This window comes from Eubalaena glacialis, chromosome 16 (genome assembly GCF_028564815.1).
Source record: "Eubalaena glacialis isolate mEubGla1 chromosome 16, mEubGla1.1.hap2.+ XY, whole genome shotgun sequence".
Taxonomy (NCBI): domain Eukaryota; kingdom Metazoa; phylum Chordata; class Mammalia; order Artiodactyla; family Balaenidae; genus Eubalaena; species Eubalaena glacialis.
Genome location: NC_083731.1, coordinates 30,131,452 through 30,153,821, shown reverse-complemented (window position 1 = coordinate 30,153,821; position 22,370 = coordinate 30,131,452).

Below are 22,370 nucleotides of genomic sequence, written 5' to 3'. Positions count from 1 at the left end.
CAGTGTCAAAAGATGAGAGTCTAAGGTTCACACAATTAAGGATATCATCACAACCAAAGCCTTCATGGATTTTTCTCTATGGTCTTAAAGCATAAAATGCAATGAAATTGGCTTTGCCTCCAGAGTAATTGTGGCAAAGTTTAGAATGCCATCAGAATGTATTATATCAGTAAACTGAGCATGAAGGCTGATCACCAGTATAGATCATTTTTAACAAAAAACATAAAGAGCCTGAAGTCGGTATTTCCCATATCAAAACAGCCAGAAGAGTGAATGTTCTGGCCCAAGGGCAGGGCTCACTGTGTCTCAAGCATAGATATATCCCCACCAAGGAAGACGAATTAATCAAGCTCCTTTTGCCAAATGCCATGGATTAGTCAAATCACACAACTAACTCTCCTGATTCTACATAGAATATCTGTGGCTTGTCCATAGGGATAAAATGCACTCATCTGCTGATACCAGCACTCATATATTAACTAAATCCAACAAATAAGCATTAACCACCTAATTCAGGATTAAGAATATAGTATCCTTGTGGAGCTTGAATTCTAGACAGCCGTTGATCAAAGAATTATATAAATACATATAAACACCCATCTGTGATAAATGCTATGTGTGAAAGGTTTCTCTAGTCCAAAAAGAGCAGAAAATAATCAGAACATATCAGTATTGTGATAATACCGATCAAGCGGAAATAAATATAATATTTAATTTTCAGAATTCTTGTGGAGATTAAATTTGATATATACAAAAACATATTTTTAAACGATACATACTTAGATAAAAATAAGGATCATTTTACTATAGTGGATAGACTATGTTGCAATAATAAGTAATAAATAAAATCTCAGTAACTAAATACATCAAAGGTTTGTTTCTTACTTGGGCAAAATCACCGGCAAGTCTGGAAGCTCTCCAGGGCAGTTCCCTTCAAGCAGAGAATCAGGAATCCAGTCCACTTGCATCCTGGGGCTCCAACATCTCAAGATGTGGGTTCTAGATCATGGTGGCAACCAAGACCCTCAGAGCAAGGGATCACAGAGTCATGCACTGGTTCTTAAATGTTCCATCTTCCCACGAGGGCACTAGCAAATGTCAGGGAGAACATGCCTATTCAGTAAATAGTTCTGCCATGAGTGGGAAAAGCATGGTTACTGAACAAGTTATCCAACTTTTTCTGAGACCATTTTCTCATTGATCAAGTGGAAAAGGTGATTCACGCTATCTCACAAGGCTAGAGAATTAATGTGAAGAACTTCTACACTGCAAGGAGCCATAGAAAAGGCTGTTACTGCTCTGTCTACCACAATCACCAATGACACCAACACCAAGGGGAAGAATAAAAATGGAGTTGAAGAATGATAGGCCTGGACTACTTTCTGTTGATGGAACAGGCCAGCCAGCCTGGCACCTAAGAATTGACAGTATCCTAAATCATGTCATTTGCAGGTAGAGTAGGGGAGTTAAAACAGCACTGAAGAAAACCAGTACAGACCCTGGCCCTCCCCACTAACCTCCTGGAAAGTACAATTTGACTTCTGGGTCACTGCACATTTACCTAATTTTCTTACTGGGCTAGTCTAAAATTGTCTAATTGTTAAGAGACCCAGTTTTTTTGTTTTTTGGTTTTTTTTTTAAGAAGGTTAAATATACCTAGTTACCTAAGTACTTTCTCATCCTGAATCATATTATCCTGGGTCAGAGATGAGGTATATTACTTGTTTAACTGGCACTATTCCCTATTTGACCATTATAGAGCCAGTGGTCCTGATCTAAATTACAGACCCTTCTTTACCTAACTAAAAACCAAGAAACCAATAAAGAAGCAATTCCTGGTTATCATTATGGCTCCCAGTTGTCTTTGCTAAGATGGGAAACTCAGGTGGTATTTATCTATTTGAAAAATATTGTGCTTATTTATACTCTCTTAAGCAACCATCCTCAGCACCAATATGTCTGCTAAATATACTCCCTTTATTGCTTTGGTGATAGATTTGACCATTAGGTTCACAGCATGACAAATGTATATCTGGGGCCTTGTGCAAATGATGTCAGCTTCTTCATCATGGGTTTTAGCCCTCTATCTGCTCATGCAGGCTATTCACAGCTAGAGTGAAGAAAGCAGTGTGCTGTAACATTAAAGGCAATACCAAAAGCAGAAAAAGGATATTTCTATAAAAAAGGATACTTCTATAAATATTTCTATAAAAAAAGGTGAAAGAGAATGAAAGGAAAGTAACTGGCTGTAAGAAAAAAGTCTCAGAGATTCCAAAAATCAAAGATTAAAAAAATCCAAATGCTGGGAGATTAATTTAACCACTACAAAAAGATGATTCTGAGAAAAACAACCTACAAGACCAATTGAAAAATAGATGGCTGTTTCAGAAAATAGAATAAAATTGGAAATGCTAAGAAGGTAGAAAAGATATGGTAGACAAAACGGCACTTATTTATTTAAGAAGGTTGATAGCCAGAAATGTATGTTATTATTAAATACTATGGTGACCCAAAGCAAATAAAAAACCCCAGTAACACTACATTTCTGTTGCCTATTAAGAGAAGCTATAGAATCTTGGGGGCTTTCCTGCAAAAATAAACCTTGAGAAATCACACAAAGAAAGGCGATTCACTATATGACCTTGGTAGAGATTCATTCTTAACTAAGTAGTCGTGTCTATTTTTAGCTTATTTTATGAAAATTGTCTATGCATTAATATTACATCGTATTATGAAAATAAATACGTTGGGATGTTTCAAAAGGTGCTTGCACATGTGTGTTTATGTATGTATGTTCTGCGGGAGGTGTGAGTACAGGTGGGTGACTGCTTGTATGTGTGTGGTACGTTTACTTATGTCTGCGTGACTTGAGTGTGCCCGTATGTGGTTGTACGTGATGTGTGCGGTTGTGTATATGAATGGCTGTGTAAGTGTGTGGCCTGTGTGTATGAATGTGTGACAGGGTATATGAGTGTAGGTGACTCTATGCATGAGTGTCTGTGGGAGGTGTAATTGTGAATATACGCAACTCTGTGTGAATGTGGATGTATATGGGTGTATGTGTTTGTACGTATGTAAGTATGTGTGTATGAGTGTATATGTGAGTGTGACGTGAGTGTGTGTGTGTGCACATGGGCACATGTAAGCATATGAAAGAGCTGTTGCTAACAGTAGATCACTTCTAATAACCCAAACGGTAAGGTGTTTCCATGGCTTAGAAGGAGACAAAGAGTAGAGATATTTAGGGGCTAATCAGCATAGCAACTTGCTTCTTATGAGATCCCTTAGACCAGAACCACATCAGTGCCAAGTCATTTCCTAAATGGTCCCCTAGCGGCTGAGGCCTGCTTTCCTCACTGCCCCATTCACTGCTCTTTTTGTCCTTATTAGCTTAAGAAGGCAAACAAGCTCCAGCAGTAGCCCTTATTCGCTGCTAACCAGGTCTTTCTCATTTCTAGGCCTCCTCTGTGAGGAAGGTGCCAGGCTCCACCTGTTCATCCCTGCCCATGATGCCTTCCAAGCCCTGATTAAAAACACTTTCATTCAAGAAAGCTTCCCTATCCAGCACTCTCTCACACTGATCTCTCCCTCAGCCCTTAAGAAGAGCATTTATCATTTTGAATTACAGATTAAATTGAATTAACTGTACGAAGAGATGAAATCACATGGCTATCTTCCCAGGGTGATTATAATAATTATAATAGTTAACTTTTATTGAGCACTTACTATGTGCCTGGCATTCTGACAAATAAGCCTTTTATATACATCTCAATTAATTGTCACAACATGCCTTTGACATAGCTACAAACATGACTTCCATTTTAAAAATGAGGAAAGTGAAATTCAGACAGTTTAAGTAACTTGTCCAAAGTCTTTTCTGTCTACGTTCTCTGCTGTTCATATCGATTACGTTCTATTGATCTGTTCTCAAATTCACAGATTTTATCCTGTCTTTTCCACTCTACTATTGAGCCCACCCAATGAGTTTTTACATTGGTTATTGTATTTTTTTTTTTTGGTTCTATAATTTCCTTTTGGTTCCTTTTTAATAATTTCTATTTTATTTCCTGAAATTTCATAATTTTCCATTTGTTTCAAGAGAATTTGTAATTCCTTGGGAAGCACTTTTAGAAGGCTGCTTTAAAACTGTTGTCAGGTCATTTCAAAATCCGATTCATCTTGGTATTGGCATCTGTTGACTGTCTTTTCAAATTCGTGTTCTGATCTTTCTGGTTCTTGGTATAAGTGATTTCTATTGTTCTCTGAGCATTCTGGATATAGTGCTAGGAGACTCTTGATCTTATTTTATCTTACTTTTAGCAGACAGTCCCCCTAGTGAGGTGTACTGCAAGAGTGTATACGTTCAAGTTCCCTCTGGGCCCTGCCAACACCAACTTGGCAAGAGCAGGGCTCTGACTCACCCAGCCTCACTGCAGATGGAGTTCCTAGTCAGCTCCCCTTTCTGCCCTACTGATGTCTTCCCGGTGAAAGTGGGGCACCAGCTCCCACCTTGCTGGGCTCTGTTGCCACCAGGGGAGGGGAGGGAGTGGGGCGCAGTGCCAGCAAGCCCTGCCTCAAACCTCCTAATTCTGTCTTGTTGCTACCGGATCGGATCGGGTGGAGGCTCAGCTCCCCACTGGGTCCCGCTGAGCCCAGGGGAAAGTGGAGGGCTGACTAGTCCTGGCCTGTACCACCTCCTTAAGGTTCATTGCTGCTGGGTGAAGACGAAGACTCAGGTCAACACTGGGCCCTGCTGACACTACGTCAGCAGAATTGGCTCCACTGGGCAGGGCACGGAAGATCAGCATCCCACTTGGTCCTGCCAACACCATCCGGTGGAAGAAGTGAAGCCTGCTTCTGCCGTGCACAGGAGAGAAGGTTAGCTTCCTGCTCAGCTCTGCTGACACCACCCTGTGGGGTTAAGGGAGAAGGCTGCATGCCTGCTTCCACCCAGCCAGGGGGTAGAAGATAGAGCGGGCATCTTTCCACTGGTGTCTGTCACTTGGCTAGAGTGTTTTCAAATGTTCTTTGCTCAGGGAGAACAGGCTTCCCTTGGAGCTTTTTAGTCTGTGCCCGTTGGTGGTTCTGGTTTGGAGGCTTCTGCAGTGCCTGTACAAAATGTATAGATGACAATAAGGTAACTCAGGAATTCACCACCGTGTCATTCCTCAAGGTCCCAAGGTCCCAGGCAGCCCATTCTTCTTTCACCTCTCAGAGACTTCCTATGCTTTTTTGTTGTATCACGTCCAGAGATGTTCAGTTGTAAAGGGGGGAACCTGGGAGAAATGGGGCTACTCCATCTCAGTGGAATCAGAACTATCCAAGGTCTTATAAACTCAGAAATAGTAAGGCCAGAATTTGAACCCAGGAGGTCTAGTCATAGAAACTATTATTTTAATTGTCAAGCTAGCACTACTCAGAATAAAACTTATATGTGTATGATTTTGCTAGGGCTGCCATGACAAAATACCATAGACTGGGTGGCTTAAGTGACGGAAATTTATTTGTTCACAATTCTGGAGCCTAGAAGTCCAAGATCAAGGTGTCAGCAGGGTAGGTTTCTTTTGAGGCCTCTCTGCTTGTCTTACACATAGCTGACTTTTCACGTGTCTTCACATGGTCTTCCTTCTGGATGTGTCTGTGTCCAAATGTTCTCTTTTTATAAGGCTAGTCACATTGGATTAGGGCCCATACCAAGAACCTCAACCTCAGCTTAACTTAATTACCTCTTTAAGACCCCATCCAAATACAGTTGCATGCTGAGGTACTGGGGGTTGGGACTTTAGCATATGAATTTGGGGCAGGGGACACAATTTAGCCCATAACAATGTATCAAATAATAATATAGTATATAAAAGAGTATATTACATAAAGATAAGATATAATAAATGTATAATATGAGAAAAATAGCCTGAATGTACAGTTGGCTCTTGGCATCAGGGTGAATTTACCAATTTGCACAATTCGCACATTGGATGTTCTTTTTTTTTTTGAATTTTTGAATTTTATTTTACTTTTTATACAGCAGGTTCTCATTAGTCATCAATTTTGTACACATCAGTGTATATACATGTCAATCCCAATGGCCCAATTCATCACACCACCACCCCACCCTCCAACCGCTTTCCCCCCTTGGTGTCCATATGTTTGTTCTCTACATCTGTGTCTCTATTTCTGCACTGCAAACCAGTTCATATGCGCCATTTTTCTAGGTTCCACATATATGCGCTCTATCCTGGAGAATGTTCTGTGTGCCCTTGAGAAGAAACTGTAATCTGTTGTTTTCGGATGGAATGTCCTGTAAATATCAATTAAATCTATCTGGTTTATTGGGTCATTTAAAGCTTGAGTTTTATAAATTTTCTGTCTGGATGATCTGTCCGTTGGTGTAAGTGCGCTGTTAGAGTCCCCACTATTACTGTGTTACTGTTGATTTCCTCTTTTACAGCTGTTACCATTTGCCTTATGTACTGAGGTGCTCCTATGTTGGCTGCATATATATTTATAATTGTTATATCTTCTTCTTGGATTGATCATTATGTAGTGTCCTTCCTTGTCTCTTGTAACATTCTTTATTTTAAAGTATTTTATCTGATATGAGTATTGTTACTCCAGCTTTCTTTTGATTTCCATTTGCATGGAATATCTTTTTCCATCCCCTCACTTTCAGTCTGTATGTGTCTCTAGGTCTGAAGTGGGTCTCTTGTAGACAGCATATATATGGGTCTTGTTTTTGCATCCATTCAGTGAGCCTGTGTCTTTTGGTTGGAGCATTTAATCCATTCACGTTTAAGGTAATTATCCATATGTATGTTCCTATGACCATTTTCTTAATTGTTTTGGGTTTGTTTTTGTAGGTCCTTTTCTTCTCTTGTGTTTCCCACTTAGAGAAGTTCCTTTAGCATTTGTTGTAGAGCTGGTTTGGTGGTGCTGAATTCTCTTAGCTTTTGCTTGTCTGTAAAGCTTTTGATTTCTCCATCGAATCTGAATGAGATCCTTGCCGGGTAGAGTCATCTTGGTTGTAGGTTCTTCCCTTTCATCACTTTAAGTATATCCTGCCAGTCTCTTCTGGCTTGCAGAGTTTCTGCTGAGAAATCAGCTGTTAACCTTATGGGAGTTCCCTTGTATGTTATTTGTTGTTTTTCCTTTGCTGCTTTCAATAATTTTTCTTTGTCTTTAATTTTTGCCAATTTGATTACTATGTGTCTCGGCGTGTTTCTCCTTGGGTTTATCCTGTATGGGACTCGCTGCACTTCCTGGACTTGGGTGGCTATTTCGTTTCCCATGTTACGGAAGTTTTCGACTATAATCTCTTCAAATATTTTCTCGAGTCCTTTCTCTCTCTCTTCTCCTTCTGGGACCCCTATAATGCGAATGTTGTTGCATTTAATGTTGTCCCAGAGGTTTCTTAGGCAGTCTTCATTTCTTTTCATTCTTCTTTATCCTGTTCCGCGGCAGTGAATTCCACCATTCTGTCTTCCAGGTCACTTATCCGTTCTTCTGCCTCAGTTATTGTGCTATTGATTCCTTCTAGTGTAGTTTTCATTTCAGTTATTGTATTGTTCACCTCTGTTTGTTTGTTCTTTAATTCTTCTAGGTCTTTGTTAAACATTTCTTGCATCTTCTCGATCTTTGCCTTCATTCTTTTTCCGAGGTCCTGGATCATCTTCACTATCATTATTCTGAATTCTTTTTCTGGAAGGTTGCCTATCTCCACTTCCTTTAGTTGTTTTTCTGGGGTTTTATCTTGTTCCTTCATCTGGTACATAGCACTCTGCCTTTTCATCTTGTCTATCTTTCTGTGAATGTGGTTTTTGTTCCACAGGCTGCAGGATTGTAGTTCTTCTTGCTTCTCTGGATGTTCTTAATATCATGGCAGGCGTGGATCATAACTGCCAAAGGTATGCAAAGGAAGAAGCTATTGCCCCCTCTGAGCTACTCTAGTTGAGGAACAGGAAATCCATGGGCTCATCCTTCCCTTTTCCTGAAAAGACACCAGGACATGGCTTCTCACCTCCTGACCTGGGAAGGGGAGGCTGCTAGAGACAGTCAATGTCTCTTAACTGCTTATTGGGGTAATTTGCAAGCTCAGCCCAGGTCCTAGTGCCCATTTCCACTGTTCCTCCAAAAGCTCGGTCACCTGAACTACAGCGACACCCAATGACATGGAAGAAACTTAGCAATTTAATATTAAATTTTAAAAGTAAAGTTTCAAAACACTGCTTACAACATGTTACCCTTTTTATAAAGTGAGAACAATTAAAACAAAACTGCATATACTTTGTAGGAACATTACAATGACACATATAATTAACAGTGATACATACAACAAACTATATAAAAAGAAAAGCAAGAAAATGATGAATACAGGATCCAGGATGGTGGTTACCTCCAGCAGTAAACATCCATACAATGAGGTGGGGATGGAGGCATGGAACAGGTTAGATTTAGTAACAGCCAGGGTCCCAGCTTTTGTTTTGGATGGTAGATCAAAGGAGATCATTACATTATTTAAATAACAGAATAAATAGTCAATTAAATAAACAAAAGTGGGGGGAAACTAGGTCGTTAAGAGTTGACCTCAGTCTTAAATTAGCTAAGATTCAGGGTTACTTATTACTTTCCTCTCCTCTCCCATTCCATCAGTTAATGAAGAATGAACTGTATGTTTCAAAGGATGATATAGTTTTCCTACCTAAAAATTTTAGTTTGTCACCGCTCAAGCTGAAAAATAGCAGATCAAGAATCATTTAGGTGTGTCCTCAGCATTTGCTACCTAGGGAATTTTCCAAACATAGTTCCCAGCCCTAACCCCAGACATTCTGATTCTACAGCGGCAATAAGATCTGAGAATCTATGTTTTACGGTGAACTCCAAAGCAATTCCTAGGAAGCTTGACTTCAGTGTCTTTTTGATTGACTGTGTCCTATACGTTGCTACCACATTCACCCTCTGAAACTTCTCTGTTTCCATATTACTCTTCCTTCAGGAATCTTTACTGGTTCATTTTTGCTGGCCAAATCTAAATCCCCTGCCCACCTTTCAAGGCCCTCTACAATCCGGTGCCACCCTAATTATGCAGATTTATCTTGCACATTCTCCACAGGCATATGTCAATACAATCAGGCTGGCTCTCGCTGCCACCAAATGTGGAGCTCATTAGAGCCCCCAGCCCAGTTTCTGTGCAGTCCTTGTCTGGAAAGGCTTCTTCTCTCTCCTCTGTCTCTCCAGATCCAGCCCCAGATCCAGGCTAGCCCCAGCCCAGAATTAAAGCTGTCCTTCTCATATAAGCCATTTCTGACTTTACCAGCACACAGTAGCCCACAGTGGATTCCTGTGAAGCGACAGATACATTTCCCCATTTCTCTTTACTCATAGTAGACCTCTGTGTGGCTACTTTTTTTTCTTCCTCTTCATCCACTTATGATTTGGATTACACTGAAACCAGTGGACACTATCAGTACCATCACTTTGGCGATTCCTTCTAGGAAATGTCCATCTCCTTTTGTTCCCCGGCTAATGCCTGAGCCACCCTGTTGATAGAATGACAGCCCACCACTGATCCTAGTCAATGGAATAGGAACGACTCTCTAACCCAAACCAGGCCAAGGAGGTCCTTCCCCAGGATTTTTAGACTCAGTGCCCAAAGATTTGAGGCAGAAAAAAATAAGTTTGGATGCTGATGTCTTGATATCTGCCATGTGTTTTGCTATGGGTAAAAGAGAGGCAGAGAGGGCTAATGTTCCAATAGAGAAAAGAAGGAGCAGTTGAACAGAAACAAGCAGAATCAAGGACTGGAGAGACAGTTCTGGTAGCGGTTGAGTGCATGTTTCTGGTTAGTTCCTGAGTCTTGACTGAATTCCTTTTCTTGGGTTAGTGAGACCCCTCAGTATTTAACAAATTCTTCCCTTTCAGTTTTGCTACTTTAAATGGAGTTTCTTTTACTTTCATGCAAAGAATCAATCTTCTTTATGATCCGTTCTCCATGAAGCTGACCCTGCTCATCACTCTCCACCTTCCTGAGTCCTCGCTCAGCCTGCCAGTCAAGAAAGCATGCTATGGGGCTTCCCTGGTGGCGCAGCGGTTGAGAGTCCGCCTGTCAATGCAGGGGACACAGGTTCAAGCCCTGGTCTGGGAAGATCCCACATGAGGCGGAGCAACTGGGCCCGTGAGCCACAATTGCTGAGCCTGCGCGTCTGGAGCCTGTGCTCCGCAACAAGAGAGGCCACGACAGTGAGAGGCCCGCGCACCGCGATTAAGAGTGGCCCCCGCTTGCCACAACTAGAGGAAGCCCTCGCACAGAAACGAAGACCCAACACAGCCATAAATAAATAAATAAATAAATAAAATTAAAAAAAAAAAAGAAAGCATGCTATGACAGGGATGACTACTATTAACTAGTTCAGTTCTCATTTACTGAGTGCCCTGTGACCATGTGATGCTGGGTGCTAGAGATATCAGACCCTAACGCCCAGGAGAGGAAAGCACCATTAGACCACACTCTAAAGAAGAAGTTGACATTCAGCCATTGGCTCAGCTCACCTCAACTTTGACCTTCCCCAGATCTCCTTTCGTTTCTAGAATGTAAGCTCCCAGCATTCCTGGAACCACCCTTCTGGGTCTCAGGATTAACATTCACTGATTAAAAGAGAGAAGTGCAATTATATATAATTAAATACATTCTCTCAGGTTTGGCAAAAAAGGAAAGAAGACTAAACCCTCTTCTTACTTCAGTGCAGGGAATGCACATTCTCAAACTTCACAAAATGTATTATCTCCTTGATACCTGACTTTCAGAGAACAAATCATTGACACACATATCAGCTCACTCAATGTGTTGACTATTTTTACTTCAAATCTTCACATTTTTATAGCATATATCCATATTCTTAAACTATGGATTTCATGAAGCAATGAGAATTCTGAGCACATTTAATATATCTAATATAAATTAGTTAATTATTTGCTCTGTGACCAAAGCAAGGATTGTGCCTTGCTCCCAACCTGGGTTTCACAGATAACACTGTAGCTGGTGTCCCAAACCGTGCTGTGGCCATGAAGAAATGTTCCCACTCACTTTGCACCAAATCTACAGAGCACACATATTTATGCCTGCCAAGTATTCAGGCTTTTGAAAGGCTCACCCTGTGTCAGAGCTCTGAATTCTGTAGTACCAATGGAATTTCGACACACAAAATAAAGTTAGTTGTGGTAAATGATTAGCAAGGGAAAACTGCGGGTCCCATGGAAAAATTAGAACAATAAAAAATGTAAAAAAAAAACAGTCTTTTGGACACTCCCAGCGTCTCCCTGTGGATCAATTAACTGACACACTCAGATGCTGGCTGTCCTTCTTGTTTTCAGAAACACAGTCCCAATTACTGGGCTCCAAAGTGCTACATTTTATAGCTGAGATGATTTACAGCTGATGTTTTCATTGCACAGTATGTGTTCCTCTTTGCTAAACAAAACGTTCACAGAGAAGAATTGCAATTGAGGAGGGAGAAAGGGAAACAGGCACGTGAAAGGTCAGACTCAAAAAGCCAAATGCAAATTAAGGAAAAAAACAGCAGTCTTTGGACTTCGGCCCATGTTCTTTTGCATTTGTCGCCAAATGTGTATTTAAAGAAATACCCCCAGTTTAGAATTTACTTTTTGCCTTTGTTGGAAGTGCTGTTCTGCCATAGGGTTTGTTGAACAGTGAACCTAATTCAGTCACCAAAGGACAAAAAACTATCAGTCAATCTATTTTGCTATCTTGCTTTATTTATGACCAAGTCAGACAGACTATCGGAGATCCTTTTCCTTGCTTAATGCTCAGCCATTAAAAATATTTCTAGTGAAGGGTGGGAAGTAGGCTTCAAATTTAATACAGATGTGGACGAAGCCTCAAACCTTCCCAAGCCATCCGCTGAGGAGGAGAGCTTACTTGCTGTAACAGATTTGGACTATTCGGTTTAAATAAATGAGGCATCCACCTCTTTGATATGATTGTACAAAACCACTCTTCCGGGCTTCCCTGGTGGTACAGTTGTTGAGAATCCGCCTGCCAATGCAGGGAACACGGGTTCGAGCCCTGGTCTGGGAGGATCCCACATGCCCCGGAGCAACTAGGCCCGTGAGCCACAACTACTGAGCCTGCGCGTCTGGAGCCTGTGCTCCGCAACAGGAGAGGCCGCGATAGTGAGAGGCCCGCGCACTGCGATGAAGAGTAGCCCCCGCTCACCGCAACTAGAGAAAGCCCTCGCACAGAGACGAAGACCCAACACAGCCGAAAATAAATAAATAAATTTATTTTTAAAAAAAACAAAAAAACCACTCTTCCCTGACCTGTGGCTTATAAATGAATTTTCTTTTCCAAGTTCTGTCTTGGGAAATTAAGAAATTACACACAATAAAAAGGGGATCTAACTCAGAAAATGGTACAGATTTATCTGCTGTAAAACCTTTGTACTCAGTGGTTTTCAGTGAGGGGAGAGAGGGATATTACCTTCCAGGAATCATCTGGCAATATCTGGAGACACTGTTGGTGTCACAACTAAGGTGAAGGGGGCCATTGGCATATGGTGGGTAGAGGCCAGAGATTTGGTTAAAGGTCCTCTATTGTGGAGGACAGCCCCCCACAATAGAGAATTATCCAGTCCAAATGTCAAGAGTGAGGGGATTGAGAAACTCCACTTTATACCTTCACATGAATTAATGATCAGATCCTTTCATAAATTTAGCTAACAGCAGGTTTCTGTACAGTTTTATCTCATCGAGCAAAGTGCCTTGGGTGAGGAGGAATTAAGAAAAAGGCAGGAGAGACCTCAGAGGGAAAGAAGAAAACTAAAAAGGGCAGTTACTAAAGTTGAACACAAACCTTTCTCTACATTTCACTTGGGCTTAAAAACCAATTACCTACTAGAACCTAATTAATAATCAGCCTTGTTACACCCTCTTCTCTGTTCTAAAAGATGACTTGGCTCCACTCCTGCTCCCACAGGTGTTCAAATTTTCCATTAACTTCTTTGCACAAGGAAACAAATTTCCCTTCTTTTTTTCTCACATCTTGGGGCTTCTTTCTGGACTTTTAGGTCCTAGAATTTAGCTTTTGATAGTCAAGACAGAAAAGAGGCCTCGTTTACAACAACCTTTGTGTATTATATTTCAAAGTCAATTTCGCATTATTCACCCCAAAGTCTACATGTTTTGTCTATGATACAACACTGGGACAGAGGTATCTGCCAACTTAACAGAGAATTCTCATGATATAAAGGGTACTAACCCTCTCAGTTCTTTAAAAGTATTGATATACATCACAATCTGTCAGATCAGCATTTCCCATCACTTTTCCTTAGAAGAGTAGTTCCTTGTATGTTGCCTGGAAAAGAGTCATACAACCACATAAGATAATAACATTATACTACAAATGAGTAACTGAGTGTGGACTATCATCCTGCACTCTGCGGAATGTTTTATATACCTTATATGTTTCCTTTCCACAACAGCCTGAGTTGGGACTCGTTTTTCCCATTGTACAGGGAAGTAACTTGCCCAAGTTTCATGGCTAATAGTGAGCCTGGGATTTCAGTACAAGTCTATCTGTGTTCAAGTCTGTGCTCTCAAATACTGTGATCTACTACTGGGATAAACAGTTAAGTAGAAATTCTTTACTGCAGAATTTCTTAGGCCCTTTAATATACTACTTCTATTTATAAGCTCTAAATTCATTTCCCAAACTGATTTGTCCCATGCATCCTTTTCACCATGAAGCATCCTGCATGATAAGATCTCCACAGGACCTCTTTAGAACTAAACCATGTTCTGTACCTGGCAGGACCTGGTCAGAGAAACATCTGAAGAGAAGCTCACACCAGTGAGTTGTTCACTGAGTAACCTGAACTGGTGACCACAGAATCACCACGGAAAAGCCTTGAGAAGCACGACAAGTGTCATGCTGATGAGAGAAGATGTATTTTCTGAGAGCAGAGGCTAAAGGGAGTCAGGCTCTTTGTAGAGTCGCTTTTAGAATTTAAATCAAGCACAATTTTCTCCCTACAAGCTTCACGTTGAGGTCTTTACCAATGAACAGCTGGAGAGTATTAAAAGCTGTGTGAATATTTTCTTACATTTGAAAGCAAGAGATGTTAAAATAAACTGGCAAGGCAGGTTTGGTGACTTATGAAGTGTCCCGCATTATGAGCAGTCTGGCTGACTGCGAGATTGGTTCATAAAGGCCAAAAATGAAGTGTTACTATTGAATGCATTTCCACATTTCCATAATAACATTGTTAGCTTGCTATGCTTTTCAAAACTTTCCTCTCTGTTCCTTACTTTTATAGTCTATACTTAAGTGGGATCATGATTCTGGGAAGATTCAGACTGGAAAACAAAGGAAAGTCAGGTAAAGAGATATAATGTATCCCATAAGTCATATACACTTAGGGAAACTAAGAGGAGAGACAGCAAAATAAAACCAGATGCGAATTTGATATGATTATATCATCCCTTCCAATAAGAAGAACACTTCCAAATTCACATCTTTTTTTTCTCTTGGAATCAGTTGCATCACTGAATTCTTTCAAATAAGTACAGCGTTGAGCAGCTCTTGCCCAAAAAGAATTACATGAAGCCCACACAGGGCTTTGAACATTCATTTGCATTTGAATGATGCAAATTATAATTTGGTATAATAAAGTCTATGTGACTGAGCAGGAGAAAGTATATGAACAACCAGAATTCCATTCAAGTCCTCTCCTAGCTCTAATCCCAACATGCTAACTTCAATCTACATGTTCCATCAGAAATGTGTTTCTGTAAAATAAATAATAGCCTTCCTAACCCTGCCACATCTGCCTGGCTTAATAGGATCAAATTATTGGTTATTATGGGCTATTTTCATTTAATGTGTTCTCAAGGATTCCCCATGAACAATATATGTTTCTGAGTCTTCTTTGGTACAGCAGTTACAGCATTATGGTGCCACAATAAGAGTGAACCTAAGACATGTTCAGGTTCTGATGTGGAATTAGCACAGTGACAAATCTGTATTATGAAAGATCATATCTTTGCAGGAAAAACAATATTAATCATTTGACTATCAGACTACAAACCTCTATAAAGGTACCTCCTTATTTTCAAATACAAATAGATAACAAGGCAAGAAAAGCTGTCTGATCTTTCCTCAAAATGGTTAATTTATATAATTTCTAAGCCTGAATATTACACCATAGGGTAAGGGGGACTAAGGTATCACAATTTGGGGGAATGCCAACATGAAGGGGAAATGCCATTTCTCTTCACTGTGTGAGTGTGTGTTTGTTTGTCACTATAGCACTGTACTGTCCCCTTGAAGCTGAGCTTAAATTTTGCAAAGCACTTTCATAAAAAAGTATGACTTTTTTTAGTCTTTGTATCAACTCCTAGACTTCAGAGAATCTTAGAAGTTATCTAGTGTCTCCACCAGCCCCCTCCAATCAGGACTTACTTCTTCATTGATGGGCAATAAGGCTCTCTTTAATGGGGAGGCAGCTAAGGATGCTTTGGGGTAGTTACATCCCCTGTTGTGTGTTTCCATGCTTCGAAAGTGCTTCCATAAACAAAAGCAGAATTTACTTCCATAAAGTTCTTCAGTACCCTCAGGAGGAGCAACACAGACTAAATCTAGTCCCTCTTTAAAAGACTAAAAGGCACACCGGTCCACCCTTGGAAGGATCTGCTCTCCCTAGAGCCAAACATGGCTGTTCATTCAAGCATTCCTCATGTGATGGTGAGGAGACTCAAGCATCCTTGCCTCCTTTCTCTGACACTCCTTCACAACCTCCTCTTCTCTACCCACCCTTTCATGTTTCGGTTTTCTCAAGTTCCTTCCCCTTGTCTTCTCAAACCACACACTCCCAACTGTCATATGGATGAGGACAACCAATTCTGAATCTCCAATACAGATTTCTCTTTTGAGCTCAACTCCTACCTGAACCACATGCAGGTACCAAAGGCATCTCAATCGCAAAAAGTCACAGCAGCATCTTTCCTCTGCATTCCCAATCTTGATCAATGTTATCTACCATCACCCAAGGAAGACATTTTGAGTCATAATAAATCCTCTTCCCCCCCTCAATAAATTTCCCTTCCAGTAACTCTACTTCCTAAAAAATCCTTGAATTCTGTTCCCTCTTCTCCATACCTCTCCTACTACCCTTCAATCTGGTCTCCTTGGTTCCAGTCTCACCTTATTTCCCTCACTATGGCCAGAGTGATCTTTCCAAAACACAGCATGTTTGTGTCACATCCATTCTAATCACAATAAAAGAAACTGTATCTAACAAAACCCCCTTTCACGTCATGCAAAAACTACCCTTATTGGTCATGTTCTATCGACAAAAAATATGCAAATAAATCGTATTCTTTTTTTAGAAGAAGTTTGAGTTAAACAAAAGAAACAGTTGTCAGAAAGGAAGAACTGCTGCTATACAAAACATTTCCACCCAGCTCATCAGTTCTCAGCTGTTAGTTGACAATAAACATATGGGAGGAAACTACGGTATCAGACAAAGATTTAAGAGCCCCATAAAAATACATGTATATTTAAAGAAGACATTTTCCAGACCCTCATACCTGTGTAGAATAAAAGGACATATTCTGAGATTCTTTCAGTTTTTAAGAAAGAAGTTAATGTTCCATCTCCCCCATCATTAGTAACTCCACTGGACTTTTACGCCTTTCTACACACACACATTATAGGGGGTTCCGATAGTGTTCTCTAGGAAGGATAAATGCACTGAGGAGAAGAGTTTGAAAGGATTGTGATTCAGTGGCAGAAACAGAAACCTTTATTACATTTTTTTCATGAGGCAGGTTAGCTTCTATTTCATGCAAATTGTCTCTGTCACAAACAGCATCACAATAGAGATGAAAATGGATTCCATTAGTCTTCAGTCACTTCTATGGAACAAAGCAGGGTGATTTAGTTATATATTCTTAGGATCCTAAAACTGACTCTCCCTTTCTTGGCTCTTACAATTTTCAGTAAATACACACTAAGACTCACAACTTTGGAGTTTCTTGATGAGTTCCCAAACAAAATATTTCAGATGTGTTCATTTGTCTAAATTTATTTAGAACAAAATACTTAAAGGATCATGATGGAATGGACCCTTCCAGATGAGGAGGATGTCTTGAATTTTCAAATTTACTTACTTCTTTTTTGAAAAAATGCACAGTACAGTCTCATTGGCAGTGGAGTAAAATTAAAGAAAAAGTTCTTTTTTATTATTGTTATTTTTTAAATTGAAATATAGTTGATTTACAATATTGTGTTAGTTTCATTTATCATTGTTATTGGACCTTGAAGAGTAATGAACTCTGAAAAAATAAAACACTAAATCATTAACAATAAATAATTCCAGTTAGGTCCCAGGCCTGAAGTCTGAATTTTTTCATCTCAAAAGAACTGACATACACTCTAGAAACAAAACTGGTTTTCTTGCATGTTTATAAGTGTTTATGTAAGTGTGAAGCAATGAGTTTTCTTCTTCACTTCCTTCAAAAACAGGAATATTTTGGGTTAGATTTGCTGGTGCAGATCTTCAAAGCCACAGTCAGGTGTTGCCAGCAGCTTCTGAATAAGTTCATTTTTACTTGGTGTAGGTTTAAAAAAAATTGGTCCATTAATGAATATTATTTGAATTGAACTTTCATAGTTCTATGGAAAATCAAGCAGCACACATGTTTTGGGGGCCATATCACAAGCTCTTCTCCCTCCCCAAGGACTTGTGAGGGTGGACATGTTCATGGTCAAGTCACTGCCCTGTTTGTCTACCCAAACCAGATAATCTGGGTCACCATTATGCAGAAAAATGAGATTTGATACTGTTTCAAAGAAGGAAAAATAACTGCAATAGTTTTTGCTCTGAATTTTGCTATAAAATGATTTTTTAATCCTCTCCAGAAACTTAGAGACTATTTCAGATGCAACAGAAAACTTGAAAAAAAGAATGGAATGGGAAAGAACGGGAAAGACATCCTTAAACATGACGCTTGAACAACATCAATCCCCTACCTAAATGCAACAAAAAATGAGGACAATAGCTCTCTACGGTGGAAAAAAAATAAATAAAACCTGTGAGTGTAAAACAAGAGCACTCTAAGAAGATGTGTTAACAGAGGATTAACCTCTGAAATGCTAATAAGATAGGGAGGAAATGATAAGAAAATTAGACTGCATTTCTCCATGCTGAGCCAAAGAGATAACAGTGTATCATTAGCCAAAACTTTTATATGTGTTGCCATATATGAAAATCTACATACATTTTGCCCTGTTTTTAAAAATGGATGTAAAATAGGAACATTTTTAAAACATCTCAAAACAGCACTAGTTTCAGATATTTTATTTAACTTTAACCTCTTGTCAGGACCCATAACTCATTAATTAAGGATTCATCTCTATATTTTAGATCTTGGTTTAAGGCCCCTTTTACCACATATGTCAATCCAGGGCTATCTAAAGCATTAATTTAAAATGTCAAAAGTGTAATTTTTCTTTACAGCAGAAGTAGAATTATAAAAATTAGATCTTTCAATTACAGATGACATTTACCACTCTAATCAAGGTTAGCCTTACATGTGGTTGGGGTCAGAGGTTGAATGAGAATGATTCTCTACTCCAAAATAACTCTAGCACAGGTCTGCCATTGAGATTTTGCTTCCACCTTGGTAAATACTCCCATTATCCTGGTTCTGAGTCATAACAACCATAATCATAGTTATTGTATTTTATTGTGGATTCTCTATGAACCAAATACCGTGTTCAGCTCTTAATAATTGACATAAATGAGTCCTTAAGTATGGACACTAAAGTCAAGCCCCATGTATTTGAACCCTAGTTCTTGAGAAAATTACCTTACCTTGCCGAACTTCCGGTTTATCAAGTGTCAGATGGGCTTAATAGTATCTAAAATCATAAGGTGGCTGTGAAAATGATGAGAAAGATGATGACCAAGAAAAATTAAACAATTTTCCTAAGGTCCCACACAGCTAAGAAGTGGAAGAAACAGATTCCAACCTAGTTCTTATAATTCCAAATTCCCATAACTTTCCACTATATCACACAGCCTCTAAGGGTGCCCAGGATGACATGCAGATAGAAAGTACCGGAGAAGAACAAGACACAAACACACACAGTGTTTCTATTCTTGGGAGAAGACACGGACCTTTTGGGGTCCTGGGATAACCTAAAGAAGATAGATTCTGTTTGACTCTCAAAATCTTAGGAAAGCATATCAGCGACGTGTTGAGCTGGACATCATGGGAGCTGACAAGGAGTTTCCAACCGACTGTGCCCAGCATACCATAGAATATAAGAAAGAGAAAAACTCTTTCTCCCAGTAAAACATTTTACAGTCCACTCCCAGCTTCAGCATCCTTCGAACACCTCAAATACTTACATTTTATGATAGAAGATGGGGGTACATTTCAAGAAACTTGGGATGAGTGATGCTACCCCTTGGTTGTAAGCTCCACCAGGGCAGGAAGACCATCAGTTTCACTGACCACACTACTCATACTACCTGACACAGGCTGAGTTAACTCTCAATAAGTGTTTCTTGAATTGAATTCAATCCAATTGTTACTATGATCTTCATCCATAATGCACAGATATTTGACCCTCCTGTTTTCTCTTGAACTCTTAATTAACTTCTAGTAAATATTCCATTTGTCATGCATTTGGATCCCACCTGCATTAAGCATCTGCAAGGCAAAGACCCAAAGCCACACAGATCAGACATATCAGCCCAAGGAAAATGGAAACATCCCACATCAAAAGGAATGTGCATTATTTTAAATGTTTCTGTTTAATATGTAAGATAATTCATGTTGGTAGAGAGATGAAATATTACATGATACTGACCTGGATTTAATGTAGACTTTCCTCCTTCTTCATGGAATGCAGAAAGTCTCTTTTCTTGGTAAGATGTTACAGTCATCTGAAGAATATGTGGTCCAAAGTAGCAAGGGGGGAGGTACAATCCTGTAAGACCAAGTCGCAAAGCCACATGCCACCACTCTGAATCTTTGGTGCCATCCTGCAGGCTATCTACCACAGCTTTCCTCCATTAAGTCAAGTTTAGGAAGCTGAAATAGCATTGTTCATAAGACTATATAAATGCAACTACCTTTCTGTGAAGCTATTTGGAAATACATGTCAACAACCTTTAAAATATGTCTATCCTTTGACTGCATAATTCCTCTTCTCAGAATCTATTCCAAGGAAATAATCACAGATGCAAAGAAACATCTGTGTTATAAGAGAAAAAAAGTTTATCTTTTATAAATAAATAAATTTTTATAAATAAAAGATCCACAATAACAAAATGGTCGATTAAATTCAGGTGCATTCATTGATACTAAGACTCACTTTTTTCCAGATTTTAACATCTCTGAAATTGGAATGTGTCTTATGGTAGCTGGCCCCTTATTATCACCATCAGCTACAAAGTAGCCACAAAGTAGCTGTCATCGGCAGGCATGCATTAACTTGGTCACAGATGTTCATCTTGTCATTACCTCAAATGATTGATGTACATTGTTGGTACTACACACGTTGATTTCACTGCCATTTAAAATGCCTTCAAAAGTAACACTGTGATTCAGTATTGAGATGAAAAGTTATTGTGTACACAAATAGGTATGTAAACAGAGCTGCAGTGGGTAAATTTTATATTGGTGAAGCACATATTCATCTAGGAGAAATGATCACTATTCCATATTTTGTTCCAAAGCAAAAAATCTTGTGTTTTATAGAACCTAAGTAGATGAAACTGTGCTACATTTTGTTTTCTGCGGAATATGCAAAAGAAGCATCTCCTACACGCTAAGTAGTGCAACTCAAGGCAAAAGCATTGCCAAATGCTTAGGATAGATGAAAGAAATGTCAAAGCATCAAAAGGCTGGTGTAAGCAACAAATGTGTTTCAGGAGATCATTAAGGCTTTGTGTCATAGCTTAATTGGAAACATTTTTTTTTCCTTTCCTAGTAGTATGTAAAATAATGTGTCCTACAGTTAATGGCATCTTAAAATCATTTAAAATAAAGACTTCCTGGAGACATAGAGAAATCTTTGAGCTTAAATAAAAATATAAAAGAAGAATATAAAATTGCAAACTCACAACTATGTGAAATAATTTTTAAATAGTGTGGAAAAGTGAAAAATATATTAAAATGTTAAAAATTCTGTAAAGTGAGACTATAATTAATCCTTATTTTCTTCTTCCTTTTTATGTTGCCCAGATTGTTTTTTTAAACTTTCCATGTTTTTTTTTCTAATAATAGAATGTAAAATTGGAAATGTTTTTCTTTTCTTTAAAATTGAAGTATAGTTGATTTACAATGTTGTGTTAATTACTGATGTACAGCAAAGTGATTCAGTTATACATATATATACATTCTTTTTTTAAAAAAAGAATGTTTTTTTAATTAGTTCAAAATAATATTTAGAATATTAAAAACAAAGGTGGAAATGCACCCTCCAGGGACTCACCACTTCCTTTATAACCATGATTGTTATTTATCTAAGCCTTTTTTGAATCTGTTTATATTTTATATCCTTATTCTTCTGTGAGATTCGTAAGCTTCCAGTTCCACCTTCTGCCACGTGTTCCTAGATTGGGCCCGTGCATGTCAACCCAATCTATATTCTTCACACCTTCATAATGTTCAATCAAACTTTCTTGGCCTTTGCTATTCCAACCACAAACGCTAATTTATTAAATTTTTTCTAAATATTGAAGCTCTTTCAGAAAAAGTAAGGATCTTTCCAACTCATCTTTCTTAATACTTATAATTATTTTGAGTTCACTACCCTAGGCTATTCTGAGATCAGGTCTATAGCAGAGCAAGTTTATTCCTAAGTTATTTATCCAATTGTGGCATCTTTCAATTTCTTTTCTGTATGACAGAAACTAAGAGGAACAAAAGAGGAAACACATCTTTTTTCTGGGTATATTATCTATCAAAGGGCTATCTAGCTGGTATAGTTTGCAGCCATGGACTTTTTGATAGTAACCTTACTATCATAAGCTAGAATTTCTGAGTTCACTGAGAAGATGAACAAGGAGACCATAAGGTGAAAATGGAACAGAAATAAGGAAACACAGAGGCTGAATTAAACCTCAGAACCAGGGGACTCTGGACAAGCTGAATTCACGCTGGGGAATGTATCCCCAGGCCCATCTTTTTCTCTGCCCTGGATCTTTCTAAGTTTTACTGCATTTACAAAATCCGTCTCTGTCTTCTCTGGTCTCTCTCATTCTTCTACAGTTGAAAAACAAATTGTGCCCAAATGCCACAGGCAGCCTTGGGTTGCAAACAGGAAACAGGATGAACCCCAACTT